The 13,336-nt window shown below is 42.4% G+C and overlaps 1 pseudogene across 1 annotated transcript; it reads left to right on the forward strand.

The window, feature by feature from the left end:
* The first annotated feature begins 4,620 nt into the window (after positions 1-4,620).
* On the forward strand, positions 4,621-12,981 carry LOC309610658 (serpin B3-like; annotated as a pseudogene). Its single transcript, XR_014249728.1, has 8 exons — positions 4,621-4,789; positions 5,403-5,592; positions 6,219-6,275; positions 7,530-7,658; positions 7,973-8,089; positions 9,208-9,350; positions 9,648-9,803; positions 11,414-12,981. The product of XR_014249728.1 is annotated as a serpin B3-like (transcript).
* The last annotated feature ends 355 nt before the right edge of the window (positions 12,982-13,336 follow it).

The raw sequence follows: 13,336 nt of genomic DNA on the forward strand, positions 1-13,336 counted from the left end.
CATTTTGGGGAGGAGAACACACACACTTGCGACGTTGAAAATCTCATACAATAGAAACAGCTCTGTAGGCACCGTTAGAATCACTCTCATGTGAAGACCACTGTTTTAGAAGACGTTGGCCTTAGCGGGAGCCTCCCACCTTCAGATACAGGGAACTGTCATGGTTCCATGACGCACCGTCCACTTCAGTGGCTTCAGTCTCTCCTCCTCCCTGTCCAGTTTCCTCCCTTCTAAGTTCTCTCACACTCTTTCTCCCTCTCCTTCTCTCCCTGCCACCCTACTCTCTCCCTTAACATTGTTTTTCAATTTCTGCTGAATGACTTTCCCACGCCCATCATAACAAAGCAGCTGATCCCACAACTTGTCACAATAGCTACTAAGCACCACAGCCTCTGATGTCCCAACACCCGTCTTACACCTGCACTTCACGTCTTACCTCCATCCCGAATTTGATGTTACATGTGCCTTGCCCTACACCACTCCCCCATCTCCTCTCAGCACATTTCTTCTCAATATGGGACCAACCTGATCCCAAAAATTCCATTCCAAGATGTTTTTCCCAAAGCCATTTACTTACCGTAATAGTCAAGGCTCTAGCAGAAAACAAATGACACAGTCAAATTGGGTAATTCAGGAAAGTTTAACAAAGGGACTATACAAAGTATGGTCAGGGCTAAGAGAAACCAAGAAAGGATGGTGAAGCAACCCATGGCTAGCAACAGTAGGGGGACATTGCCACCCCTAGACGCACATGGCAAGGGCAGGAATGGTGACCAAAATCCAGAGAAAGTAGCTGTAGCTGCAGAAAAGCTGCCCGATAAGATCTGCAGCCTTTGGTAAAGAAATGCAGCCATTGTGTGGCAACCTTGCTGAGAGGAAGCAGGTGACCGAGCGCCCTGCACTCACCCAGCTGCGAGTCTACTCTTGCTTCCTCTCACAGGCCAGATGCAAGGTTCCCTAGAGGAGAAGGACCCGGATTATGTCTCCCTACATCTCTGCCTTCTAGGACCAGGGGAGGTTGAGCCAGTGAAGGGTGAAACTGGAGAAGCAAAATAAAATCCCCAGCACACAATATCCCATGTAATCAAATTCCTTCTTCCCTCTAGAACTCTCCATCTCCATTCATACTCCAGTGACAGGCATCAGCGATAATTAATGTCTCCTTATATGAAAAGCATATCCAAATAGATAAGAAAGCTCATGGATCCAATTAACAAAAGGACAAAAGACATGACAAGATTTTCACAAAGGAGGAGCTTCAACAGGAATAGAGATGTAACATAAAATAAGCATGGATTCCATCCCGTGCCTATGGAATAAAAGTTTTGAAGTCACCCAGAACACTGGACACACTTGGCAAGAAGAGCAAAACCATAAATGGTGGAGGGGCAACTGATTTTTAGTGAATATCAAAGAGTAACATACAAGATGGTAGGTGGGCACAGGGTAAAATACCTGCATGGCCAGAAACTGTAAAAGGGACATTGAGACAAAGAGAGAACAATGGCTAGAAAAGATAGTGGAAACAAGAGAACCAGAGGACCATGTTTTCTTTTCTTTACAGTATGTAATAGGAGAACGGGGAGCTGCCCATAAAGAGAGGTGAAGGGACATGCAGTCATGGGGAAAATCCATATTTCAGATAAAGCAAGGAGGAAGCGGCACAGTCACAGGAAAAGGGAGAAAATACAATAGGTTTATTGGCAGCAGAACAGGAAAGACAAGATGAAACAAGAGGGACTTGTAAGAGATCAGAAGGTAACAGAGTTGAGTGGTGATGAGCACAGAGTAGGATGAGTGTCACGGGTGGAGTTGGAGGCATGGAAATGGGGGGGACAGGTGGAGATGACATGAATTGTCTCGATCTTCCATGGCATACCTACATGTGAGACCATTCCCTAACTCACGAAAATCAAGGCAAAACTGATTCATCCTGTTTGGATGTTATTCACCACGTACATGTGTATATCTACATCTATATCTGTAGTGGATACTGTAATTGGCAGATATCCAATTACTGGATCCTCAACGGATCTTCTGCAATAACCAGTTTACCTGCAAACAGGAACAACAACCTATTTTGCAAGAAGGAAGAAATAAAATGCACCCTAGGAAGGGTAATTCAATAATGCTGACATATCTTCACACCCTTCACAAGGAAGTAAGATTTAGAAAAACAGAGGAGCTATTTCTTAACCCACCTATAAAGGAACTGGAAACAGCAGGATGGTTCCAGAAAGTGTCATTTGCTCTTCAGTTGTATTGGGTTCGTGGATTCCTAACAACAATGATATTGGTGTATATTTAAGAAATACCCAAAGACATAGGTTGGCCAGTACTGACTTGCAAAAACTTCTGAGAATTGCTGAGTCTCCTATGACACTGTATGACATCACAGTGTCATAACCTTGTCTATTACACGCCAGAAGCACTTTTCATAAAGAGGGCGAAAAAAGCATGACATGGTTTCTTATTTGAAGTAACCCAAGTTCTCTCTAAATCTATGCAAATTCCTGGTCCTTATCAATTAGTGCCTTTACCTCAAAGCCAACCTCTGCATGACAAACCTCCGTAATTTAGTCACAGGAAGAATCAGCTTAGTCAGTAGTTCCCTTGAGTCCATTTGTCCTACTTTGTCCCCCTGTTGCTTCCTCCAGGCCCAGGCTGAGCTTCTTGCTACTGTCTATGGAGGTCAGATCCCTTTCTCTTTGAGCCCAAAGAAACCCAGTGGCCTGTGATGCAACCTTGACTAGAAGTTCCTATTCCTCGTGTTTGTCATTTTTCATCTTGGGTCTTGTCTCATTTCCCTCTATTTTGGGACTTAATTCCTTCATCAAACGCCAACAGTGTACATCCTCACTCAGCCCCACCCGGTCCCAGCTCAGGGATCGTTGGCCTACAGTATCACTCAGGGGTCACTGCACACATATCGACAGAGGAGCCCTAAGAGCAGCAGGGCTGGGGGCTGGGGGATCAGGCAGAATCATCTTTCAGGTTGAGAAACACAGATCTCCTCTTCCCTTCACCTCGTGTCTCCATCCCCTGTGCTTCTGGGACCTTGTTGTAGGTGAATCTTCCTGTGAATAAGCGACGTGCTGAGACTACAGACTCTGTTCCTGGCAGGTGTTAAAAAGGACCAAAGACGGTAACAAGTGCTGGAGACCTGCAGAGAATCAGAACGGCACACACACGTGCTGCCATCATAGTCTGGTGGGAATATAAATGGTGCAGCTTCTGGGGAAGGCAGTCTGGCAGTTCTTCTAAATCAAACATAGACTTGCCATTGACCCAGGGTTTCACTCGTAGGTAAATGCCTGAGAAATTAAAACACACGTCCACACTGAAATACCTAAATTTTACACAGCCGGAAAAGAGTGTCTGAACCCCAGCCTTCCCTCCTAGTGACTGAAGGGCTCACAAAGGAGAATTTGGGGGATGCATTCCCACGCCTTCAGATTTTGTGGGAGGATGTTATCTCTTTTGAGAGTGCAGAAGAAACAGGTTCTTTCATTTCAACGCGTGGAGGTATGTCACTAAAAGCCCAGAGTCTGTCTAAGAGTCTACCTTGTTGGGAGCAGACACACACCCAGCTTCCTGAACCAGCTGCCTGCCTGGATACCTCACCTGGGCAATTAACTACCTTAGAAACCTCAGACTCTCTGTGCTGGTTTCTGCCATCTGTGACATGGGGAAAACAAAGCTGCTGACCTGAATAAGGTGTTAAAGAGGGTAATGAGTGAATACATATCCCCCCTCAGTAAATGTCAACAGTTATTAATATTCTTCCGCTATGAGAACGTGAGGCCCATGAAGAGAATGAGACTCCAGTGATAACAGACTTATCCATGGCATTCAATGAACATATTTCTTCTCTTTTTTTCTTTCAGGAATTTTACTCCACTGTCCAGACCATGAATCAGAAGCTGTCGTGCTAAAGAGCAGGCTGACTGAGAAATGTCTTAATTCTGGAGTTCAAACAATTTATTTTCCTGATACATCTTTGTACAAAAAATTGGAATACTGCCACCAAAATGGCCCCTGTTTGGATCCATTGTCCTTCTCACTGAGAGCTGATTACACTGCAGGGAAATGAGCTTCCCACTGACCTTAGAAGTCATTGGCCATCTGGGATTGGCTGCAAGGGGCATGGGGGTCACAGGGAGGACCACGGCCAAGGTCCAGCCTTTAGGGGAAGGCAAATGATGCCTGTTCTCCACCTACTGCTGAGACACTTCGCCAGTATCTCTTAAGTTGAGAATTGGAGCTATTTTCCTGGTTATACAGAATAATTCTGAAGGAAATGGTGAGGTTGGAGAAGCCTTTTCAGAACATAAAATAGAAAATATGAGCTTTTTAATTGTTGGTGTTAGGAGTGGTCTTAAAGACAATTCAACATGTAAGAGAAGAAAGATTCTTTAAGGGTTATTTCTGCTTGGGCGCAGTAGCTCAGGGCATGTGAAGAAGTTAGAATTTAACGTTATTCTCCTTGGTGTTGGAAAGGCACCTACATGCATTTCATATGAGCCAGTGATCGCAGGTCACAATTTCTTCTGCAGGTGAAAAGGATGTACGAGAATAGAACAATAATCTTGCCTTTACTCATAGAGACTTCATGCTCATGAAGGTGATGGGTAGCCTGGTGAAGAAATCAGAAGCTGCTTTACTTGAAATACCAGTTGTTGTGAGGGATGGGAGGCAGCAAGAGAGAGTTATATAGTCCAGACCTGACCATTCACGGCGCATCAGCTCACAGGCTGCCTGCCCACCTCTGCTTCCTCCAGGCTCACAGGTAAGTGCTTCCAGCAGCTCTGATTGACTACATGAATTCTTCCTGAAAATAATAACGCACATTTTTCAAAAATCATGCATCTATTTCATTCGGTATGATGGTACTTATTCTGCCAGAGCAAAAGACCGTTTTCTCCTGATTTAATCCTTAGAGAATTTATTTATTTCCCAAAAAAACCAATGCTCCCTTAGGAGCACATGTAATCAGGGGTAGATGTCCCCTGATTACATCTGGTAGATGTTCAGAACCCAGAGGTCCTTCAAGAAAAGGCAGGGAGGTACCTAATGGGAGATGGCAGGATGTTACCACATCAGTCTTTGTATTGGGATCTGTTATAAAGCATTTTCTACCCAGTCTTAATACAGTCAGTAAGGAAGAAAAGGTAAAGATATTCTATTACTTTTTCAAAAAAGTTTTCTTTAAATACTAAGTTCACAGTCTTCTAATTATGAAATGTATACGTTTTGAAATGATTGAAGAGTGAAAAGAGGAAAAACCTTACTTGCCAGAATCCCACAGCCAGTATATAAGGCATTTCTTTTAAGAAAATCTTATTACAGACTAACCTTCCCCTCAGTAAAGTCATTATAAAATGAATCTGATGCTTCTCCAGGGGTTCCAGACCACATCAAGCCAACGTGAGTTCACTCGGTGAAGCAATCAACCACTTTGCAGTCAACCTGTTCCAACAGATCAGACAATCAGAGGAGGAAAATATCTTCTTTTCCCCTTTGAGTATCATGTCAGCCTTAGCCATGACTTCCTTGGGGGCCCGAGAACACACGGCATCAGAAATCCAGAAGGTAGGTTGCAGCTTCCTTTACATTTACCAGTTTGTCCAGGTTTCTCTGTCGGCTTCTGTGCAGATGATCACAGATCTGGCTGTCCCCAGGGGTAGCACAGCAAGCTGCAAACTCCCCATGACTGGGCGGGCACAGAGCTGTGGGAGCATATGCTCTCCCCCCAGTGATCCGCCCCACCTCTTGCCTGTGCCGAGACTTCCCTTGGGAGCTGGGATGAACCCTACAACTGCCCAGTGACCACAGGTGAGGCTTTAAATGGCAGAGTTCAGGTAGAAGTGGTGCATTGACTAAAATCCATGGGAGACATCTTTACATGTTTCCTCAGCAACGAATGAAAAATGAATCAGGATTCTTTGAACTGGCTGGTGATCAACCAGCTTTGTGTTTTTCACACGCAGGTTGTGTGTTTCACGCACAGGTTGTGTTTTTCAAGGAGCAAATGCTTGCACGGAACATTTCTTTGTTCTTTTTCTTTGTTTCTTCTGGGTTTTTTTTGATTGGTTGGGTATTTTGTTTTGTTTGGATTCTTTCTATCCTTCCTTCTTTCTCCCTTCTTTCTTCCTTCCTTTCTTTCTTTTTTATTTACCAGAGTAAAGTTTTCTTGTCCCACTCCCTGTCTCCTCCAGGTCCTGCACTCTAATGAAATCGCAGGGAACAAAAAAGGAGGAACTACAGTTGATCCCGTGAGTCACAGAGCATTGAATCTAGAAGGAGATCACGTATCCAAGAGGGTTGGAGTTCAAACTGGGAATTTCAGATAAACAGGGAAAGTCCATTTTTAGGGGACATCTTAGGCAAAACAGATTGGACAAACAGAGTTGTTTCTCATATCACATTACATACTTATTTATTTCATTTCTTTGTTTTCCTGAGAGGAGAGTAGCATGTGCGTCACAGCAGGGGGCTCTGAAACCCAAAGGAGCTTCCAATTGTGCTCTGTTGTTCAGGAATGAGGAAGGTGCCAAAATACAACTGCTCTGAGCCACAGTGACTTCATCTCCATTAAGTAGGAGCAATAAAATGTCTGCTGCAAGACATGCAAATACATGTGAAACAGGACAGCAGTGCTTAGAAAATGGAAACCCTGATAAATGTTATGTACTTTTATTATTATTATAGAATAATAATAATTATAGTAGTCACAACATGTTGCTAAAATTGGATAATATTAATTAACTCATAAATTAGATTAAGAGCAATAAGCAGACATCCAAATATATTTTGGAAAATGACTGTGAGATTTATGGTTTATAGTCTAAATAGTTCAAAACTCTTAGCTTGCAAGTGGAAGGTTCTGGATTGAGACAAGCTTGAGTTGAAAAATTGGCTCTGTCTCTACGGAGAAGTCTCTTAGTTCTCTGATCTCTCTTGTTTTCATCTGAATTGAACTAAAGACCTAGAGATGCTGGTGTAAATCTATTAGCAGTGTACCAGGCACACACCCTTCCTAAACTGTGACCATCATGAGTGAACAGCCGTAGATCACAGTCAAATGGTCTTAGAAGGTAATCCCACCAAGGAGTATAACAGGGCATCATATCATAATATAGGACAATATACAAACGTGATGTTCTCATACAATTCCTGACTGTTAAGCATGTACTATGATTCTAGCCCTCAAGGAGCTTAAGTTAAGCTGGGAAGTTAAACCTGACCATTTGAAACAATTAAGACACAATCCAATAGTGGAATGGTTCTGCATCTCAGTTCAAAAGAGAAAAGATTGGAGTGTGTTAGAGCAGGAAGGAAGAATTACCTGGAAGACCAAATGTAAGGATTATAAAGGATATTTCCAGTAAAATACACCAAATATGGGGAAATAACAACAAACATCATCCGTGGGGATACCAAACTCTAGGTACGGAGCTCACAGACCTATGGGGTGTAGTATTTACGTACAATGAGAATCCAATGAGCTCACTTTCTGGTGTTTGAAGGTTGAGAATACAGGAAATGTTCATCATCAATTTCAAACTCTTCTGACCGAATTAAAGAAACCCACTGATGCCTATGAGCTGAACATAGCCAACAGGCTCTATGGAGAAAAGACTTTTCTGTTTCTGCAGGTAAGTTTCATGACCTGTCACATCTTTGGTCTGCATCCTGGGTCCTCTGATCCCATCTCCTAATGGGGGAGGGGGAGGCAGAGGAGCCTGGCTGACCCACATGGGGAGCATTTGCCCCAGGGGCATTCAGCTCCTGGACCACGACGCCCCCCACTGGAGTGTCCCAGAGCCTGACAACCCACCGGGGAAGTGGGTGTAAGGATCGTTTCAGGTACTCTCTTTGGTCATCACTGAACACAGGTTAATCTGGGAATACCTACATAGTTACTGATAAATTACTCTTAATCCCTCCTTTCTTCCTGCCCATGCCATAGGCATACATGGATAATGTTAAGAAATTTTACCTAGCCAGTGTGGAATCTGCTGATTTTGTCAATGCTGCAGAAGAAAGTCGGAAGATGATTAATTCCTGGGTGGAAGCCAAACTAATGGTAGGTTATGAGAAAGTCACCCCTTAAAAATCACTGTAGAGTCCCCGCTGTGTGTGAACGCTGTGCTGGCCCCTGCATGGGGTGCCAGGAGCTGGGGTGAGATGAGATTACAGAAGATGGAGGAGGGCACTGCAGAGGGTGGAATGGTCCACGTCAGTGTGGAGAGAAACAAGGGGAGCCCAGGAGGGATCCCAAGACCAGCTACCTGGAAACTCAGCTGTGTCTGTAGATGACAGTGTCTTTGTGGATCCCAAATCTCTGCTCAATCTTCAGGTTGATTTCTCATCTTTTTCTTTAAGTTCGAGGCATAACGTCTAGATTATGATCCCAAAGAGAAAATATTGAAAGGGTTCCCTTATCCTTTGTTAATTGGGAAACGAGCCACTCTCCTCTAAACTAGACTTCTTGTAGAAACTACCACCTGCAGCAGGAGCTGCCCGGCCCACCTCTCCATCCCCCCACCCTGCAGGGATGGTCACAGCTGTCCTCCCCAACCATGGCGGGCAGCTGGACGATGTCTCCATCCTATGAACCATATCCTACGTCCCATCCTAAATACTGGCCAAACCTAAGCAATTCAAAGTGGAGAATGAACAGGAAGACACCCAGGGAATGGTATCTGGACACGTATGTTAGATTTTAGCCCTCATGTCATTTGTCCTAAAGAACATTCAGGCCCATTTCCTCTGAGTAGTGAGTTCAGTTTGAAAAAATAGAAAGCAAAGAAGAAAGTGAAGAAGAAAAGAATAGAAGGAAGGATGGAGGAAACAAGGGAGGGTGGGGGTTATTGAGGGGACAGGGAGGGTGGTAGGGAGGGAGGGGGAAAACTGACCAGTGGAAAGATCAGCTGACATCAGTTCATCAGAATTCAGTGTGAGGTGACTGATGTCACCACAGAGACCAAACACGTTCCCAGTCAGAAGAAGGGGGGTCTGCATGAGGGCGACTCCATCAGGCTGGCGCCATGAGGAAAGCTTCACCTTGTGAACAATCGGGCACAGAGTCCCTAATGTGGTGATTTGTGTGAATATTTAATCATCAGTTGTAACTCTCAAAGCATCTTCCAGACAAACCACTTGTGCCTTTCATGACAAACCTTTGATTTTCTTTCTTTGCAGAAAAAATCAAGGATCTCTTTCCCAAAGACTCTCTTGGTAGCGTGACTGTTCTAGTTCTGGTGAACGCAGTCTATTTCAAAGGGAAGTGGTGCCAGAAATTTAAGAAAGAAAATATTGGGGAGGAAAAATTTTGGCTGAACAAGGTATTGTCTGTAATTTATGTATGTGACATAACATAGCTACACAGGCAGTATGAAATTTAAATACATAGTAATTAATATATAACTGTGGGTAGAAGATAGTTGTCAAGGTTTATTTTCTTGTCTTTTTTTTCTTTTTTACTTTATTTCGTTGGGAGTCCTTGAAGAAACTCTTGTCTCCAATTCACAGATTTCCGAGATCATCTCTTAGAAGGAGGATGTGTTTGGTATTACAATAATATTATCTTTCTTTTTGACTTATGCTCACTTAGCATTTTTTGCCACATGAATTTATTGCAGGATACAAGCAAATCTGTGCAGATGATGAAACAAACCGATCACTTCAATTTCACGTCACTGGAGGACATGCAAGTCAAGATCCTGGAAATACCGTACAAAGGCCAAGAGCTAAGCATGATGGTGCTGCTGCCCAATGAACTAGATGGTCTGCAGAAGGTAAAAGCTGGTACCTCCAATGCTGCTTACTATTGCTTAAATTCCTAGTGAGACACTGCTCGTACGGGCTGCTCATGGAAGCAATGCTCATAGAACGCTGATGATGTGGGGTAAGAGCTCGATATTAGAGTGCATCCTTCTCTTCCCTGGATAGAGCCCGGGGGAACATCATGAAGGAGAACCTGGTATCCTGTCACTTTCCAAACAATAAATATCACAGTGTGATATGGATGAATATGTAGAAAATCTTAACGTCACAGGCCCCAGTAATATTCTCAGAAAACTAGAATATCTGTTCAGATAAAACGATATACTTGGCTCACACATTAATATTTTACAACCGTCATAACCTCATCTATTCCAGTCTCTTCATCTGAAGACTGGGAAACTAAGACTCAGGTGTAGGTGACACAGGGAAAATACATGCATATTCACTCATAAACCAAATCAAGCAAATTGAAACAATAGTGGATACCACTGTTGATGCTAAATCACAGTGGTTCGTAGCCAGGAGACACATAGATTTATCTTGATGCTCACTTTTCTATTTAGAAGTATTCTCTCAGAGTCATTCAGAGCCTTGTTGCTGGGAGAAAGAAAAAAAAAGGTGAATTTCCCTCTTAGCGTTGTTATATTGGTTCAAGATAATGTGTAAAAATACCAATAACAATATCTGCCATATAGAGGACATTCCATAAATGGCCATCTGCAACTATTATAATAGCCAGTGATGCTGAAGTTGTGGTGAACTAGCCACGCTCAAAATATATACGAGGTAACACTGGAAATTGGAAATCCTCAGGGAATGTAATATGCCAAGACATATAAAGCACCATCACAATGTTTATGTTTCAGCTCAGCAATCCCTGTCATCAGTGACATCGGGAACCCCAGTCCTAGGATTGATTCCTACAGCAGTAAGTATAAACAAGGGAAAAGCTCTTGGACAGAACCGCCTCAAAATAATGAAAAGTTTAAAACAAGAAACATGGTGAATGTTTGTATTACCAATAGTTTAGCTTAGGGACTGACACACAGTGAATGCTTGAAAATGTTAATTAAGTAAAGACGTATACACTGAATATCTGTTTAATGGTAGTGTTATGTAACAATTTAAACTTGATTAGAGAAATATATATCTATACAGCACAAGTTTGCAAATAGGTCAAGCAAGAAAAAGGAATAAAAAGGGGTTGTACACTATAATTATACCATGTAAAAAGTTATATACAAAAAGGCATTAACAAGAAAAGGTTATTTGAAAATGAAATATGTAGTGGTCTGGCAGCTTGAGAAATGAAGATATATAGTTTATCTTTTACAAAATAAGTTTATTTAATGATTCTGCTGTTATACATGTAAAACACAGAAGGTTCAGTTTATCACATATATATTATGGAAGATTCAGTTTATAATATATAATAAGATTATATACAATAAATAAATATTATATTTACAAAATACATACGTTTATATATATAATATAACTGAATCTCCTGTATTTACATTTATTGTTAAAATAAAGGTTTTCCACATGTTTCAATCCAATGTTAAGGGGACTCGATGTCCACTGACAATCGTGCCAGTTTTTCCTTTTCCCATTGTTATAGCTTGAAGATCAACTCACTGCTGAGAAGTTAATAGAGTGGACGAGCCCACAGAATATGAGGGAGAGACAAGTGGATTTACACCTACCTTGGTTCAAAGTGGAGGAGAGCTATGACCTCAAGGCCACGCTGGGAGCTCTGGGGATGGTGGACGCCTTCAGTGACCAGGACACCGACTTCTCAGGCATGACCGGGAGACAAGATGTGGTGGTGTCGAAAGTCCTCCACAAGTCCTTCGTGGAGGTGAATGAGGAGGGCACAGAGGCCGCAGCTGCGACTGGAATAGAAATTCGTACAAAAACAAGATTAATTCCAGACAGTTTCCGTTGTGACCACCCTTTCCTGTTCTTCATCAAGCACAACAAGACCAACAACATCCTTTTCTACGGCAGAGTCTCTTCCCCTTAGATGTGATTAGCCAGCGGCTACACTCAGGGGACATTCACAGAGCTGTTCCTGAACCTTGATTGCTGGAAGTAACAGGTTTTCTTTGATTCATTTTCCTTTCCAAACTCATAGTCATCACTAAGAATGTGTTGGTTGAAATACCATGTCTGTCTGTCTCTCTCTTTCCACAAACCCATGTAAACCTACTCTATCTCCCCATGGTAACTCTCATGTGGACAAAATGTTCAAGATATGATAAAAGGATATTTCAACACTCTATCTTCACCTGAATTTGAAATAACATAGCTGCTGTTTCAAACATCGTATCTACTCTTCAAACCTACTCACCTAGACACCCACATTTATTTGAATTTAAGTGATCTGTGGAACCCTTACATGCCAGAAATTCTTCCTCTTATAAAATACATTATCAATAATACAGTACTTATTCACACTACTTGTTGCTTTTTCTTTTTTGTTTTCTTTCTTTTCAACAAAGTGCAAGTGGCCTGCCACACATAGGAGAGGTAATTCGGAAATATAATAATTTATAAAAAGAAAAATTCAAAAGAAGTGTAGAGCATGATGAGGCTGAAAAGGCAGACTGGTACCAGAGCATGAAAGGCTTTGAGCCCATGTTAGGAACTTTGTATTTTATCTCTAGATAAATGAAAAGACATTGTAGGTTTGTAACAAAAGTCGGGCCCAGCTGCTCACTGCTCAAAATCCAATAAAGAGGCCAGGTTGGTGGAAAGGAAAGTTTGCTTTATTTTGGATGCTGGCAACCAGGGGGGAGGGCAGACCCCTGTCCAAAGGCCGACTCCCGACCTGACAATCAGGGGGCAAGAGCTTTTATAGACAGAGGGAAGGGGCTACATGCAGAAACAGCTCTGATGACAGTCAGCTCTGACAGTCATCGTGAAATTGGTCATGTGGTGGTCTGACCTGTGTCATCTTGATTGTTTTAAGTACAGTTAGTCTTCAGTTCCAGGGCTGGTTTTTTCCCATTTCCTTGAGGCCAGTTCTCAGAATTGTGGCAGCTTATGTCATGCCTACAGTCTGGTCACCATGTAGTTAACTTCTTCCACCCGGTGTGGGTTTCAGTATCTACAACACAGCTCACAGGATACGGCTCAGAATATTATCTACAGCCCTTGAGAAGGAAATAAAAGTCCTTGACTTTGCTTAATGACTAAATTACTATCATTTGGTCTCCTTTGACTGTTTTCCTTTGTTTCTGCATTTTCTCACTTCTCTGATTGAACTTATTCTTTGGCTAAAGTTATTTCCACAGACAAAAAGCAGGCTGAGGACATGGCGGGGGAGGACCATAGGGTCCTGCTTCATTTCAGGTTTTGCTTGTTTTCCAAAGGGGGGATAGAGATCATATCTGCCACTTTAAAATATATATCTGGTTATTATGATGTAAATGGATGAGAGGAAAGAACAGCATGGATATTGTGAAATTACTAGTAAACCATTAGAATGTCAAGAGTGGAACTGAGATAAATATTTGGGGAGTAAGATTTGCCACTCCAA

The sequence above is a fragment of the Balaenoptera borealis genome (assembly GCF_965194805.1).
Source record: "Balaenoptera borealis genome assembly, chromosome: 14".
Taxonomy (NCBI): domain Eukaryota; kingdom Metazoa; phylum Chordata; class Mammalia; order Artiodactyla; family Balaenopteridae; genus Balaenoptera; species Balaenoptera borealis.